This window comes from Dermacentor variabilis, chromosome 3 (assembly GCF_050947875.1).
Source record: "Dermacentor variabilis isolate Ectoservices chromosome 3, ASM5094787v1, whole genome shotgun sequence".
NCBI lineage: Eukaryota > Metazoa > Arthropoda > Arachnida > Ixodida > Ixodidae > Dermacentor > Dermacentor variabilis.
In genome coordinates this window covers 144,180,066-144,197,940 of record NC_134570.1, presented here as the reverse complement: position 1 = coordinate 144,197,940, position 17,875 = coordinate 144,180,066, and the positions used below count along the sequence as shown (strand labels likewise).

General features: G+C 46.5%; 1 long non-coding RNA gene across 1 annotated transcript in view; it reads right to left on the bottom strand.

Moving 5' to 3' along the window:
- Positions 1 to 17,875, bottom strand: part of LOC142574240 (uncharacterized) — a 77,459-nt gene that overhangs the window by 41,019 nt on the left and 18,565 nt on the right. The window lies entirely within an intron of this gene.

The window sequence follows — 17,875 nt, the reverse complement described above, 5'->3', positions numbered from 1 at the left end:
CTGTAGTAATAGATGTAAGCGAATCTTTCTGCGCTGAATGCTTTGACTATATAGAGCGGTGATATTGACGGCTAAAGCTTAATTTCTTCAACATTTACGCCAATATTTACGGCTAAACTTAATTTCTTCATCATTTGCGCAAACACGAAAGTGATGACTTGATGTTAAACGTTACCTTGCGCGCACCACTGCTGTTTGTCTACGTAGTACACAGGACACACTGGGAGAGGTGTTTGCTTAAGACGTTGTTGTGCACCATATTTTATAACCTCTGAGAGGGTTGAGCATTGCCATTTCCTTACATGGCACATCGCATTGTGGCAGAAGTAATAAACTGGAATTGGATTATGGGGTTGTACGTGCCAAAACCAGACTAAGATTATGAGGCAAGCCGTAGTGGCGGAGTCCGGATTAATTTTGACACCGTGATGCCTTTAACGTGTCCCAAAATCTAAGTGCACGTGCGTTGCCTATTTTTCCCCCGTCAAAATGCGGCAGCCGCGATTGGCATCAAATCCGCGACCTCTAGCAATATCATAGCCGTAAACCTAACCCGGCGGGCACAGAAGTGTTGATCTGCCAGTCGAGCGCTTCCGCAGTCTCTCCTAGACCCTGCGGAGCGCTTTAATTAATGCGGCACTGCTTCTGCACCCCCTGCGTAATTTTCCCAATTCACATATATGCATGGCGTTCGTTTTTCAGAAATAGCACCAACGTACTGTACCGTACCTTGATCTTAAGCTTATCCTGTTTCTTCGGAACCCCTGTGAAGTTTCCTTGCCTTCTCACGTCACCTCCCCCCTTCTCTTATATGGAAACTGCCTCTTCTCCTTCTCCTCTTCTCCTCCCTACAGTTCTATCTGCGTCCCCTCTGGCCTCAGATGTTAGTAGAAAGGCAAGCGCTGCAGTTTCTGCACTGCTTCTGTGGGAGCCACTTATAATTACAGCTGGCAAACGTCTGATGTGGCGACGGCCAGGGAGCACCAGAAGATATTATGCGCATTCGACGCGGCGGGGTGAAAATTAGTTTCTCCCGTCGCCTTTGCTCTCGAACTCGCGTGTCTTATATATATACAGGCTGTGAACCACCCCCGAGGCGGTGTGCGCGACAGCAGCCCGCAGCAACAGCAGCAGTGGGAAAGTCAAAGGAAGAGGCTAAGAAAGCTTCCCTTTAGTAAGACGTACAGGTAGCTGGTGCACGAATAAGCCGAACAAATGAAAATAAATTATTTTTGATTCTACGTAATGTCGTAAGTAGCCCTTCGTTAGTGGTGCAAGATTTTCGTAGCCGCGCCCACGTAACCTGTATGTAAGGAAACCGTGAAACTAAACATTTTTTCGGACATGCGCAACTGGCCCACCAGTAAAAGCAGCTATGATAAGTTTGCTAAATTAGTTCCACTAACGACTACAACGATCTCAACGCTAGTCTGGACAATATACATCAATGGTGTTTTGTAAAATGGGGATTGACCCTTAACACGAGCAAATGTGTCTGCCTTCCAATAAGTAGCCAAAAAATCCGCTGTCATATACCTACATATTAGGGCCTCCATCATTACAAGGAAGTTATAAATATCTCGGTGTAACGCTAACTTCAAACCTGTCTTGAAATCTTCATACTGATAATGTTTGTTCATCCAACTTTCGCGAGTTTTGTGTCCTTAACCATAAACTTAAAACTGCTATTACTAATGTTAAGCTGTTCTGCTATACTGCTCTTGTACAGCGAAGACTGGTATATGCGTGCATTATATGGATACCTCATACGAAGCGTAACATTGATTGTCTTGAGCGTATTCAGAGAAAGGCCGTAATATTTATTTTTAATAAATTTTCAGCATTTCTTTCCCAACCCTTGTAAACGATACTGGCGCTAGATGCATCGACATATTTGTCACCCTTAACTAGCAGACCCACCCGACACCACAATGAAAATGCCCACCCTGCTTGGACCATGAGTCCGCAGTATTGTATAATTAAAGAAACTTTAAAAAAAACGCGAAGGAGGCGAACGCCGGAGTAGGAAGGCGGCTGGGTGGAGGGGGAGAAGAGAATCCCACGCCGGGAAAAGCAGGAAGGTGTGCGCAGAGCGTGCGGAAAAGCAGCGCCACCTAGGAGAGAGAGAGATTCTTGATTGGGGTACAGTGCACTAGAAAATATTGGGGGGTTGAATACTTCTAGTTCACTGTAATTGGGGTTGAAAGGGAGGGGGGGGGGGGTGTTCAGTGCAGCGCGGTAACCATGGAGGAAGAAAACTGAGAGGCCCTACCCCCTCCGCGCGCTAGGAGAAAAGTGTGGAGGAAGTGACGTAGTGCGCTCTCCTCTTTTTTTGCTGATTTTTTATTTCTTTGCCGTAGCGGCCACGCCTTTCGGGCCACAATGGCGGCTTTGTTTTGGTCCTGGGCGCTCACACATGTTGCTCCGTAGGTTTCGTACCGTGGCAAAGGCGCCGTGCGGGCAGGTTTGCGTTGGTCTCCGCGTTCTGTTGCGCTGCGTTATCTGGACCGTGCTCTCCCGGATGTTGCTGTGCCCAGGTGGGACAGGATGAACTAAAGTTCGTGAAATGAAGGCGCATGCGACGCTGTACGCAATGTACCGCGCCACGGCAATGGCAACGGACGCAGGAATGTCCGCGGGAAATATTGCCCTTTTTGACGGAATCACGCTAAGGTGCCATCGCTAGCCGAAACCGATGGGTTTCAGAATCTGTACGATTAACGCCTTGGAGGTCAGTGATTCCTGCTTTTGACAGCGCATTTGGTGCATTCGCGGCACGTAGACGTACATTCTGAATGCATAGTTCGTGTTCAGTTGCAACTTGCTTTAGTGAATATTAAAACACGTTGCTTAACTGTTGCTTGTTCCTCGCAGTACTCGCGACAGCACGAAGTCTTTTAAGCAGAGCGCGTTCGAGGTTCATGCAGACCTGCAGGTGTACCTTAATACACGTGCTGATAGAGCGTTAGGCAGGATATGTGCATTTTGCTGCCCTCGGCACCGTGCGCCTGCCAGCCAACGCTTCATCCTGGAAGATGGGAAAGAAGCGTCTGCTTTGACTTAAGGAACGAATCCTCCCTACGGCAGGCGTATCTTATCTGTGCGCGCGAGAAGCGCAGGGAAGTGAAGATTTACGGATGCGCTGCAAGAGTGAGCAAGGCTCCACAGAACGTACGCCTGCGAACACATCAAACGGCTGTTCCATGGTCGCACGTAGTCCGGTTCTACGCGCGTACTGTTCTGCACCGTGCGCCGGCTATCACAAAAATTTGGTTACGTGATGCTTCACTTACCAGCCGTGGTAAGAAGCACCTCAGGCCGCAGTCGATGAACCTAAACGCGGAGTCAGAAATGACATTCTGCCTCCTCGCCGGCGCGCTGTCATAGTAATGCGCGGCCACCCGAACTTTGTTCAATAAAGCACGACCTTTCCTCAAGCGAGAATGTGTTTGTGCTCATAAACTCCGAATGGATCGCAAATGGGTCGGTGTGTCGTACCTGTCTCCAGTGCGTTCTTGCAGTGCAGCGAGAATGCGTACATTTTTTCGTATCGCCAGACGGCTAGCTCGCAAGACCGTCTGAGAGCCCCAGGAAGTCCAAGCAGAGAAAAGCAAGTAGAAGGCAGCGATAAAGGTGACCTTTCTTTAAGTTCGCGCAAGAACTGGACAGCGGCCGGTACCAGTTGTTGATGAGAATAGCTAATTTGGATGGCCTGATAAAGCATGCTTATTTTCATAAAAGCCGGTAAAAGCAGCTGATTCGACCCACGGCCCAATTTGCGAAGATCATTATGAACTTCTTTCAACCTGACTTCGGCAGCGGTAATGCATTAAGACATCGCGATTGCATGATTTTGTTTAGTATTGCTGCAAAGCGCGCACGTCCGAGCAGCCCTGTTCCGCGCAGCGCGGCTGAGTTCGAGAGAAAGGTAAACAAGAGGGGAGAGCTGGGCCGAGAGGCGGAACAACGGCATGAGCAACGGCAACTTCCGGCTTCACTTTAGCTTCAGAAAGAGTGACATCAGGGCCTCTCCTGAGTTTCCTTCCTCCGTGGCGGTAACTGCTTCTCACTAGAGGACATCTCAACCTTGTGTAGTAACAACTCAGAAGGGGGCTAGGGAAAGCCTAGGTGGCATTGAGCGCACCGAGAAAATAAAATTCCTTAATAATTCCAAAGTACAGACAGGCTTTGGTCCAGCCGACGACGCCAGCGATAGGGTGATCAGTGACATGTGACCTTGCTCCGCCCCTTTGCCGCCATGAAAGTTCCTGCGTGCCGGGCGAAGTGCGCGCGTTTCGCCTGTGGAGCTACGCACATTGCTGCCATAATTACGTTCCGGGAGGGCCGCATAGCCTTGTTGCTTTGCGGTTGGGTGCCGAAACCGGACGAACGATGGCAAGAAGTTATTTTGCATCCCGCGAGGCAACCAGAACCTAACCAGAAGAAAAGTATCCTTGCACAGAATTAGACGGAAGGACTTTGAACTGCCGGTAACTGCACGGTTATGCGACGCAAGAAACACAGAACGATACAAAGGTGCGATAGAAAGTATACACGTGCATGCGTCGAGCTGTGATAGTATTTCACTCGCGCGCATGCATGTTGATGGCCGAAGTTTGTGGATATTATTTATTTTAGTTCGTTATGAACCCGCTGAATAGCTCAGTATGACCTAGGATGCAAAAGACCGGAATGCCTTGTTGCTGTGCGGGTGAGTGCCGAGATCAGACGGAGGACGGCAAGAAGTTATTTTGCATTCCGCGCGGGAAACAAAACCTAACCAGAAGAAAAGTATGCTTGCACAGAATTAGACGGAAGGACTTTGAACTGCCGGTAACTGCACGGTTATGCGACGCAAGAAACACAGAACGATACAAAGGTGCGATAGAAAGTATACACGTGCATGCGTCGAGCTGTGATAGTATTTCACTCGCGCGCATGCATGTTGATGGCCGAAGTTTGTGGATATTATTTATTTTAGTTCGTTATGAACCCGCTGAATAGCTCAGTATGACCTAGGATGCAAAAGACCGGAATGCCTTGTTGCTGTGCGGGTGAGTGCCGAGATCAGACGGAGGACGGCAAGAAGTTATTTTGCATTCCGCGCGGGAAACAAAACCTAACCAGAAGAAAAGTATGCTTGCACAGAATTAGACGGAAGGACTTTGAACTGCCGGTAACTGCACGGTTATGCGACGCAAGAAACACAGAACGATACAAAGGTGCGATAGAAAGTATACACGTGCATGCGTCGAGCTTCGAGCTGTGATAGTATTTCTCTCGCGTGCATGAATGTTGATGGCCGAAGTTTGTGGATATTATTTATTTTAGTTCGTTATGAGCCCGCTGAATAGCTCAGTATGACCTAGGATGCAAAACACCGGAATGCCTTGTTGCTGTGCGGGTGAGTGCAGAGATCAGACGGAGGACGGCAAGAAGTTATTTTGCATTCCGCGCAGCAAACAAAACCTAACCAGAAGATAAATGTGGTCGCATAGAATCGGACGGAAAGACAGAACCGTCGGTAACTGCGCGACTATGCGAGGAAAGTAACGTAGAGCGATACGAAGGTGCGAGAGAACGTATACACGTGTGCGTGCAGAGCTGCGATAGTATTTCATTCACGCGCATGAATGTTGACGGCCGAAGTTTGTGGAGATTATTGATTTTAGCGCATTATGAGCCCGTTGACTTAGCAAGTGCAGTATGACCTAGCATGCAAGTAAATAGTGGGGCAGAAACGCATTAACTCGCTGACAAATATCCGCATTGCGTTACGTGCGATAAAAATAAATTTCAGCAGCGAATTGTACTTTCCCACTTTCCTGTGTTTGCGCACGTTGTTAACTGCGCTTTACAATATGTCCAAAAAGTCATTTCCAACTGTGCATATCCTAATCGCTTTTTGTGCATTGCATATGTGAATAAATATATTCCTAAGTGCCTGCATTAGTCTGCTTTTAAAAACAAATACTGCATAACCACTGCTACTGGCCATGAAATAATAAAGTGTAATAGTATAATACAATTCATCAAAGTACATTACATACAGCTGCGAGCTCGTTCCTTCCAAGTTTCCCTTACACTCGAAGAAGTTTCAGTAATCGGCGATGCCATTTTACTGATGAAAAACATACAACTGCAAATTAGCATAAAAACACGCCAGAAGCGATACACGGAGCGCCAGCAAAACACAGTGCAGTAATAGCTAGACCAATCCGCGTGCGTTTCGTATAAGGGCGCCCTAATTCTTACGGGGCTTTAACGATGCACGGAGGCGAAAGGGCGTAAACACAACAATGCGCGTCATGATTCAAGTTTACGTGGCGACGTCCCACGGTTCACGAGAACAGTCAACCGCATTCACCCACGCGCACACACTACGCTCGATGTTGATGTGCCGCGACATTAGATCGCGCTGGCAGCCCGAACACGATCAAGGAGACTCGCTGACATGATCCATACCATGGAGTATATGCAATTCCATGTTCGTAGTAGTAGAGTGATCCTCATGGGGGACTTCAATTTACCTGACCTGAACTGGAGTACCATGCACTACACTTCAGCCACATCCGCAGTACTTACTGATTTAATGCTAAACTTCAACCTCAACCAGGTAGTCGACCAGCCAACTCGCTCACAAGGCTCTACGAATAGCATACTTGATCTCATACTCATAAGTAACCATTTCCCACTTCACGCCATTGAGATGGCAATAGTCGGTGGTATATCGGACCACGACCCACCTAAATGTAAGCTCTCGCTTGAAGGCAACATAAAGAAGCTAAACCTGGAGCGTGCTGTACTTGATTTTCGCAGAGCAGCTCATGACTGTATTCTCACTCACCTGGCACACGAGTTTGATGCTTTTCTCCAAACAGCTTCAGAAACGTGTTGTGACGTCAACACTTTGTGGCATCAATTTAAGTCAATCGTGCTACACTGCACAACAAACTTCATCCCGATGAAACGTTGCAAACCACAAAAGAAAAACCCATGGATATCGCGTGAGGTCCTTCAAGCGAAGCGTAAAGTAAAAAGACATAGACATACTATTAAAAGAAAAGGGCCGAATCAATCTCGGAAAGACAATCTGACCTCCGCTCTCGCTGACTTCAAAGGAAAGTTAAAAAATGCAAAACATCAATATTTCAGCACAACATTCCCCGACTTCATTACCAACAATCCACACAGGTTTTGGAAATACTTTCGCCCGTGTTTAGGTGTGTCACCCGAACGGTCTCTAGAAGAGAAAACAGCTCGAGAAAACACATTCAACAACTTTTTCTTCTCGGTTTTCACTTCAGACAATGGCTTACTTCCCTCCCTACCCTGCCCACCCAAAACCATCGATTCATTAAGCATTACCAATGCCGGTATTCTTAATCTGTTGCTTAATATCGACATCAAGAAAGCTAACGGGCCAGATGATATCCCTAACGAATTTTTAAAAACGTATGCAGAATGGTGCAGCCAATACCTTGCCATTGTATACCGCAAATCACTCGAGTCCGCACAACTACCAGATGACTGGAAAAAAGCGAAGGTGATTCCTATACATAAATCCGGCGACAGCAACGAACCTTCCAACTACAGGCCAATCTCACTTATCAGCACATCTTGTAAAATATTGGAACATATTATCTTCAAACACATCACTATATTTCTCGAGCAAGAACATATATTAATACCTCAACAACACGGCTTTAGAAGTGGCCTCTCAACGGTCACACAACTAACCGAAGTGGTGCATGACCTTGCGCTCAGCCTAAACAACCGAAGCCAGACAGAGATGATCATCCTCGACTTCAGTAAAGCGTTTGATTGTGTAAGCCATGTAAAATTAGTTGCAAAACTGGAGGCTGCAATCGGAGGTGGTCAGATTACTGCATGGATAAAAAACTTCTTATCACATCGAACACAATATGTTATTGTAGATAACACCCCTTCCAGGTCTGTAGCTGTCACCTCCGGTGTTCCCCAAGGGTCAGTACTGGGCCCATTGCTATTTTTGATCTTCATTAACGACATTGCTGCTAACATTGAATGTGACATTAAGCTCTTCGCGGATGATTGTATTATTTATAAAGAAATTGTCAGTTACGCAGACCACTTATTATTAAACAGAGCACTCGATTTGGTGTCCAATTGGTGTAAAGAGGGGCAAATGTCAATTAACACCACTAAATCGGTATGCATGTCCTGTACAACAAAAAAGAAGCCTTCAGAATTTTCTTACGCCCTCGGTAGCACTTGCCTGAATAAAGTAAATAACCACAAATACCTAGGTTTGACATTCTCTTCTACCCTTTCATGGAACTTACATATTGATAATATTACCTCAGTCGCATTACGCAAACTTTTTTTCCTTAGACGATGTTTACGCCTTGCACCGAAACACACCAGACTACTAGCCTATACAACTTTTGTTCGCCCCGTCTTAGAATACGCTAACATCATCTGGTTTCCACACACATCAACTAACTTATCAAAACTAGAAAAGGTGCAAAGAAAAGCTGTGAGGTTCATTTTTAACAAATACAGTCCCTATGACTCCCCTACAAACCTCTTAGCTGATGTAGGTCTTAAAACACTATCTGTTACGGCCAGACACGCCCGCTTAAAATTCATCTACCAACTAATGCACGACAGTTATAAGATAGACCGAACTAAGTACGTTACTTTGTCTACATCACGCCTGTCGCGAAAAAATCACCCATTTACACTAAACCAGTACAGTATTCGCAATGACACGTTCAAGTTTTCAATTTTCCCTCGTGCGATGAGAGAATGGAATCTCCTCCACTCAGACATAGTTTCCTCTCCGTCACTTTCATCGTTCATCAACCTACTGGAGACATCAAACAGAGAATACGCCACTTAACACACCCACATATCTTAATCTTAACCCACATATATGTAATACTTATTTCTGTGCGTGGAATTTATGCATTTCAAACCCCAAACTCGCCGCTTCTGCGCGGTTATCTATTACCTGTATAACTTCTCTAATCTTACATGTGTCATTCATTCGCTATTTTTTATATAAATTCTAGTAATACAATATTGTTATATTGTTATACCAACTACATTGTTATATTGTTATGGCCATATTGTCATACCAACCAAAAGTATTGTATTATTGGTGATTTCTGCAGTAGTTAAGAAAGCGTTCTTCCTTTTTTTTTCTTTTAATGTACCATGTAACATGACCTGTTTGTTTCTTTCTGTAAAATTGTGCCCACCTGCTTTGGTCTCAACTGAGACTGGCAGTATCGCAAATAAATAAATAAATACCACCGCTTTAGAAAGTCACGACAGTTGCACTGGCTCGTAGCACTGAACCACAAAACAAAACAGTCATCGTGTAATCGCTACACGACAAACACACTAAGCGGCAAGAAGACTGCTGGCGCACTCGTTTCCACACACATACAGGATGTTGTTTAGTTGCCGTGAGGTTCGCACGTTTCAGCGGCGTTATGTCGAAACTTTTTGGTCCAAGCCACTGTTAGCCTTCTTTTTTTACCCGAATTCTTCGTTCAATGTAACCGCTATGTGTACACAGTACACTTACGAGCAAAAGCATTCACAGAGCAAACAGGATTAAGCGCAAGCAATCACCAAGGCTCGCGCGGTGATTGAGCGCAAACGAACGAAAGGTAAACATGCGGAATCGCGAGGCGATCAAGCACTCATTCCGCTCTCTTGAGCGTTTTTCTTTCAGCGCTCATATGAAATTAAAGGAAGTTCGGGCCCTTATTTCGTTTTTCACCACAGTCAGGCACCAGCAGCGTTTTATTTCCGCGCGTGTGCAGGTATTTTTTCACCTCACGAATGCCGCGGCGCCGCGGTTCAGCTTGGGCGCCGTCTGCTACAGGAACTTCCTAGGTGGCGCGCGCGGCAGATGTCGCTACCTTGCGAGAAAATAGGCGAAGCGTCGTGACGGAGGAAGGTAAGCGGAGGCCCACTGGGATGACTTCCTCTGGCAGTTGCTACGGGTTCTTTGTGCACTACGGGCGTACCGCGTTCGTCTCGTGATGACATCGCCGCGCGCCAAATGCTATATGTTTGAGTAAAAGCATGCGACAGTGACCCGAAGATGGCGGCTTAATCTCGCCCGCCGCGCTCAGGAGAAAATCGGGGTCAAAGCGCGCCGTTTTGCCACCGGGCGGTGCGCGCAGGATTCTACTCCGGCAGCTGTTGCTTATGCTGGGGCCGCGCGAGCACTATCTTGAAAGGGGATGGGCTGGGGGCGTTCTACTTTGCTCGCTGCCGCGAATGATGCGGTCGCGCGAACCCTATCTTGAAAGCTATGTGCGATGTGGACATTCTTGGCGCACCGAGAACCAACAGCTTCGTACCGTTATGCAACCACACGCTTGCGCGTACCCCACGTTCACGAAGTGAAATGTCACTAACTTGTTTTTATTAGCCTGAGACTGCTTCGCTTCGACAATCAAGCTGATGCCAGCCCGCCGCTTATTCTGGCGGCGGCATCTTGAAGCCGTCTGCAGTATTCTTCACGTATTATAAAATGAAGTTCGCAACAAAAGCATCAAGCGACATGTATTCTGAAAGACCCTGCATTTATCTCGCCTTTGCTCACGCACAAAAAAAAAATTACGTAACCAGGAGTTTTATCATCTCTTTGCGCTCTTGTGGTTTCGCGCTTGATTGCAATAGATACAATTCTTCTCACTTGAAACTGCACCTCGGAAACCAAAACCGTGAACTCAAGTAAAAGCAACGCGCCTCGTAGAGACGATAAGCGGTTTTCACACTTGCTCACATCTTGCGGCCGCTGATCAATAAAGATTAGATTACAACTCATATATCCCTGCAGATTTCAAAAGCTGACTACTCCCGTTTATTTCGAGATGTATTCCAACTAGCTACACATTGAAAATATAGAAAAAGTTGCTTTACGTAGCTTGCAGTTGATGTATTAAGTACTGTCGAAACTGCAGCTGCTGTAGGCCCCTCCGAACCAAAAAGATATACAGAAACCATGGACAATACTGATTTAAATAAGTGAATAGTTGTTATTCCGCTCAATTCGCCGTGACTTAGTCAAACGTACAGGATAAAATGGAAAGTGTGAGAAGAAATCTGTCTTGAGGCTTTAAATATTCCATGATAATAAAGGCACCATTTCTTTTTTATAACAAGATTGTAATATCTGGTTTTAGGCGCAAAATAGGGCACTGACAAAGAAGAGACACTGACAGGCGCACAGGCGTGTAAGGTCCTGAAAAATTAAAAACAACTTTCTCGTGGAGCAGTCAAAGTTGATATTCTATTTCCTGCTGTGTTTCTTCTAGTGCATGCACGACTGGAGCCACAACCGATGGCGCACGCTGCATTGAGGGTCAATGAAGAAGTGCTTCTGGAACTCATCGCTAGATGTAGTTGAGGATTATTGCTAACATTCCATTTTTCGTTGTAGACTGCAGAACTTTATCATCCAGTTGAGTCATTGCTGCCGTTGTGCCCCAAATTGCTGCGGAATGTTGTTGAGATTTTCGGCATGCTGACCACGTCGCTTGGCCGAAGAATCTTCCGCGAGGATCCCTTTTGGCGAAGTTCATAGCGCCCCATTGCGTAACGCTGCGATCGTGGAAAAGCCACCGCAAGCTAAGCAAGGGAAACCGGACCAATCGGAAACGCCAGCACTCACGTCTGTCTCTCCTTTGTTATGCAAGAGTAACCTAGCACTGCTCCAACCACTCATAGACACCGGCGCAGACCTATCATCAAGGTGATCCACCTTGACGATGGGGCTTGTTAGCTTGGCCCCACTTAAACCCTCGCTAGTTCTGCGCCCTCTTTCAGTTTCCTGTTGATATAAGCAAAACGTGTCAGAGCAGGAAATGCTATTCGCTTTAAGAAAAAACAAAAGGGACCACCTGAACCAAGCAAAGCATTTCATGTGGCTCTTCACAAAACCTGTGGGTCATCGCCCAAGCTTGCGTAAGTGGTGGCACAAATACTGCGTCAGGTCATTCGCATAAAATAAAGAGGGAGTAAGCTTGGCGGTATACAGCCCCTGCTTTACGTAACAGCTAAGCATGACTTTTTTTTTTAATGTTAAAGTACACATTTAAAAGTCGCACGCAGCACATAGCACTAAATGGCATCTTCTGGTCCTAACTTTCATGATCCCAAATATTTGCACAACAAATTGGAATGTCCTGGTAGATAATTAAAAATAATAACATAAACATTCCATATTCAAGCCGAGTCGTACTGAAGTTATGTCTGTTTTGCGAACTTACTAGGACTACGCTACGTTCAAGATATCCGTGCTCAAAGCCGCTACGACGTATATTGGCGTTTAAGTTTCCAGTTTCCCTAAGGCCCTGCTCTAAAAGTTCAAAACTAGAATACAAACTGATTTTTTTATAGTTCGATAATAGATACTGGAAACCTGCTTAGAGTTAAGGTTAGTTCTAAGCAGACATGCCTTCACTGCTGCTTGGCTTATTTTTCGTAATTGGCGCATGTGCGGTGAAGTGAATAACTACAAAATTTACCAAATTTATCTTATTCTTTGTCGAATGTAATTGTGCAGAATTTCCGCGTCTTCCAAAATCCACACGAGAATCCGCACACAAAGGTGAACATATAAAAGCGCCAGTAATCATGGCCCGGATTCAGAAAACCCGTTTACACTAGAAATACTCGCAAGAGGAAATTGCAGCTAGCCCTGATTCTGATAAACAGAGCTGACCACAAAATATTAGCGAAGCACGCCAACCAATGGCATAACATCACTCAGGAATAAAAAAAGATTTGTGAATTAGCTCGAGGATGTCAAGATAGACTCCCACTGATATAATTACACTTACGGAATACAATAATAAACATCCTTCTTACCACGAGTAATGTTTTGGGAAACCCCCCAGATTAGCCCAAAGGCGAAGCATTTGGTCTAATCATGTAAAGCAGATATGGTTCAGGCAAATCAGGTATGGTAAAGCAGGGTTTAGCTTTACCATAAAAGCATCTCAGGAGACTGACTTCATCAAATGCGTGCCAGCAGCTGCGCAGGCGTAACGCCTCGACGGTGGACGACACGAGGCCCATGAAAAACGGTATGCCAAGAAATAAATAAATAAAACTGGGAATCACGTAGTTCACAAAAAGCCCCTGGTTGGAAGAGCAGCGCCGAAGCATTAGTCTCCATATCGTGCCCACCCCAGTACCACACCGAGCTAACATCAAAATACTGGCCTTCCTCATTCAGAACGATGGTAATGTCCCTAAGTATAAATGAAAAAAAAACAATGCGATAACTAAACCACGTTTACTACAAGATATACTCTCAGAGGAGTGAAACGCCAAGTACTTCGAATGATGACTCAGAACGTGTCAGAGAAGGAAATGCTATTAACTACTCTACTCGAGCGTGGTCTAACTATTTGCATATCATACTCCCACAAAAAGCCAGCACTACACTTTAGAAGCGGCCCTACTCAAGTATACCGGATTCGCTGCAAGAGTATGTATATTTTCCGCAAAACATCTTGTGGTATCTACTTGCATTTTCACCACGCTTGAGGAGCGCAATGCCATTCGCAGGCAGTCGCAGATGTAAAGGCTTTAAACAATACCGCAAAGCCGCAAACTGTGGAACCACCGGAGATATCAGACAGGTGCGTTTGATTATTCCTATAATATATGTGTTGAAACACAATAAACATTTAGTCGTGAGTCAGCGCTCGTGTTCGTCGATTCTTTGGCCGTGTTTTGAGCGCGCGCTTTTTCACAGATGTAATCCCCGCCGTGAGACTAGCTACTCAGGTTCATTGTCCTACCCATACCACAGAATATGCCGCCACACAAACACGCTGATCTCTGCTTCCAGCAAGTCACGCGGGTAAACAGGGAGAGTGAACTGCCAGGCACTGTTAATTAATTAATGGACAGCATATACAGGTGATCTTCACTTGGACGGCCGATGTACGACTGCAGTAGCTCGCTCTTGGTACGAGCATGCAAAAAACGCACACATAGGAGTCCTCGACACATCCGACGCGGTTGCTCTTGCAATTCTTAAACGAGTCGGGCGGCCTCATCATCCTACCCAACGCATCTTTATCCGCACCGATAGCGTAGATGCATGCCGCAGGTTTCGGGACAACCAGCTACTCGGGAAAATGCTTAGGCCCAGGTAATGAAACGTTCCTTTCCTTCTAGCGCTTCCTAAACATATGTGAGGCCTCCTTACAGCGAAGGACCGATGGAGGAAGCAAGCGTACTCTGAAAGCTTCCTTCACCCGTCCTCACGTAAGGAGCGGTTGCCGCATGCCTGGGTTCGAGATTGTCTCTTCAAAGCGTTACGCGAACACCATTATTCAATAAAAAATATTGTATCGTCACACAATCTTTAAATTGAAGAGCTAATATAGAGAAGCGTGGACGCTTTCTTCTACTTTTGTTTACTAAAATTAAGGAAAGTAGCGCATTACAGTGCAAAACTTGATGTGCTCCATCAACGCTGGCACGCCGGCGTCGTGCAACGCCTAGCAACGCTTTCATGCCACACACCTGACTGAAACGAAGATGCCTGGCAAGAAATAACATGCTCGCGCTACTCCGCAGGTGGGCGACAGCGCGCATGCGCAAGCAAAGGTCACGTGTTTAAGCAGTCAGGTGAAGCGCTCGTTCAGGGCCAGGAGCGGCGGAAGGACCCATGAAGGTAGCTTTGGAGCTACCTTATGGTGAGGAAGCACTAAGGAAGCCTTCACTGGAGGCCCCTCAGTAAGGAAGCTTTCAGAGTGACATAAGGTAGCCTCACCGCAATGAAGGCTTCCTTACTGAGGTAAGGGTGATTTCATTGTTTGGCCCTATATAGTCTACTTTAGGTAACTTGGACGCACACGATTTCCTCTGTGTGGCCCTGTATTGGCCATGTGAGCACCAAGGCACGCCGGGGGAGTGGGGGGGGGGGGGGTGGAGGATCCTGAGTTCGCAAGACCACCAGCGCAGCTAGTTTTTCGGGTCCTCTGTGCCTATGGCCGTAAGAATTCAATAAAGACAACACAGAATGGTTTTACATAATAAGCGGACATCACGTCCAAAAGAACTTCTGCCAAAACTCTTATCTAATAGACGGCGTATTCTTGCTGTTGATTGCATGTCTACTCCCTCATATATTAATACAGGCGTTCTGCAAGGATCTATTTTAGACCCGCTTTTGCTTTTTACATACATTAATTAATCACTTGTTTGACAGATTTTCTCGCTCAGAGTGTATTCTATATGCTTACGACGCCAGCATCCATGCTCACAGCTCTTACCTTATTGTTCTATTTCCTATTTACAAGCAGATTTGAATTGTCTGGCGCAATGGTGCGCTGCTAACCGGTTATAAGTTAACACCTCAAATAGTCATCTTTGCTTATTTTTTGCCAAACAGGAGACATGTCTCCTTGCCTTTTAATCAACAACCAGGCTCTTACTATATCCGATCATGTAACTTTTTTCGGGTTCACTGTTGACACTCGTCTTAGGCTTCTTAAACACGGTTATTCAGTCCGCCTTAAAAAATCGCTCGGCATACGTACCTTTCATAAAATAACATCCTACTTCCGCTTCCATGTGCTCATCACATAGGCCACACACAGCCATACACAGCCATATGAACTAGTGCATCTTATCACTGGGTCAGATATGTTCTGTTCGCTTCTCCTTTTATTGCAATAGTGACTATACGGACACTGCTGACGCATTTCTGCGACGCCGTCGCCGTGAATTCCGTATGGGTGAAAGTGGGCGAGGGTGAGCTGGCGACCGCGGTTCAATCTCGCCTGATCGAGCAAGGAACGCGGCCCGGATGCGTGCTCTCTCCTGTGGCGCGCGAGGCAGTGGGGTAAGTCTAGGGAGGAGGGGCGTTCTCCGGCGGCTGCTACGATGCCTCGATGTCCTCCTCGCCCGCCGCTCCGTACAGAATGCAAACAACCGCGGCGCGTACTATAGCGTTGGCCACGAGAATCGCGGACGCCGTTGTACGCGCTTGGCGGATGCCGTAGGGACGCGTTGTCGACGCTCGTGTGTCTTGAAAGTGATCTGCAACGTGGCTAAATGGCCTCATCTTCAAAGCGGTCTGCGATGTTTGCAGAGTGCGCGTAGTACCGGTAGCTTGGTATGCGCGGTGCTTTCAATGTTTCGTTCGCGCTGAAGCGAGACATGCATGAAGGTGGATTCGCTTGCTGCAGCCGCGATTCGTCCCTCCAGTATTTTCACAGCGAGTTTCCGAACTCACCGAGAGGGATGTGTTCATGTTTACCTGTGCGCGCCTGACACCGTGCTGATTTAGCTAAAGCACGCTGGCTGGCTAGTAGGTTTGAATACATGATAGAATGTGTAAGTGCGACTGAACAAGGACATAGACAGAAGCAGATGCACAGAGACGGTGCTGTCTCTGTTTGTCTCTTTCTACGTCCTCGTTGAGTCGCGCTTACATATACTATGATTGTTGATTTAGTTAGTCAGCGAATGCTTGCAAGTTTACACGTTCGATGAAACTACTATTACTTCGTGCAGCTATCCAATAATTTACTATGGCAATTAGTATTTCGTCTTTCGGGAGGAACTTCGAATTTTTTTATTACACTCAAGAAACTAGCCGTTCTCATTAATAAATTCGGTACACTAGTTTCACGTTCTTGAATTATTTTGTATACCTTAATATTTTGCTTCTGTCTAACCTTTGTTTTCATATTACAAAAATTTATCTCTTTAAAGTTTATTACCATGTTCGCACTTTAAACGTTCTCCCAAAATATGAGCGCTGCAATCATAATCCCACTCGTTTCGTTGCTCATCGTAACTTCATCTTGCCTAGTATCCGTACTAATTACGGTAGATACACTCTGCTTTCGTCTTCAATATCATTTTCGAATAGTTTGGACAAGCATATAAAATATGCCGCTTCCTTGCAAATGTTTAGGAGAAAAAATGACGGACGATTACAGTACTCCCTAATCCAAAATTTCAGCGCAGCTGTACGCGTGTTTTCGTTTCGCGATGTATTGAGTCAAAGGACCGAAATTGTGACCAAAATCAGCGCACCGACTGACAGTGTGCCAGCGCTGTCAGCGCCATCGCAAGTGGAGGGGCAATGTGGGAAAGCTGTCACAATGAGTGGCATCGGAACCAGCTGTGGGAGACCACAACGACGACGGAACGCGCGAGCAGCTGGACTAGCTCGTTAGCGTTGTTACACCGAGGGTCGCCAGCGAGCCAGCTGTGAAAGGCCACGACGACGAACGTGCGAGCAGTTGGACGAGTGCGTTCGCGCGATTACTCCGAGGCACGGCGACGCTAAGGCCTGGAACAGGCGCTAAGAACTGCGCTCTAATAGAAAGAAACGTTTAATATACGAAACAGTGTCCCGAGCGAGAGCCGGTAAAACCGTAAGGGGGGGAAGCCTCCTTAGTTCAGGAACCCTCTGGCTTCGACTGCCCTCTTGGCCCTGGCGACGAGTTGTCGTTGGTCTTCCAGGTCCCCGAGGGTTAGCTTGGCTGCCCACGTTTCGAATAGGTGGTCTGCTTCTTGTGCACGTTTTGCCTCCGTTTCTGGTTGCATTTCGCTGCCTTCCTGCCACGGGCATTCCAGGAGCAAGTGTGCATACTAAAGGAAATCCGCCTCCATTCCACCCTGTGAAAGTTAATGTACAGCGAAGCTGGTGTGGGTGCTAGACAAATATTACCACCCGAACTGACGTTAGACGACGTTACACAAGCACCACAACCGCAAGCTACGTACGTTACGCCTTCACGCACATGTGCCGAGGTGCCGCATAGATCTTGATTCATCTACGCCGTCTGCTACGTGCAAATGCCTTATTTAACTAAATAATATTCAA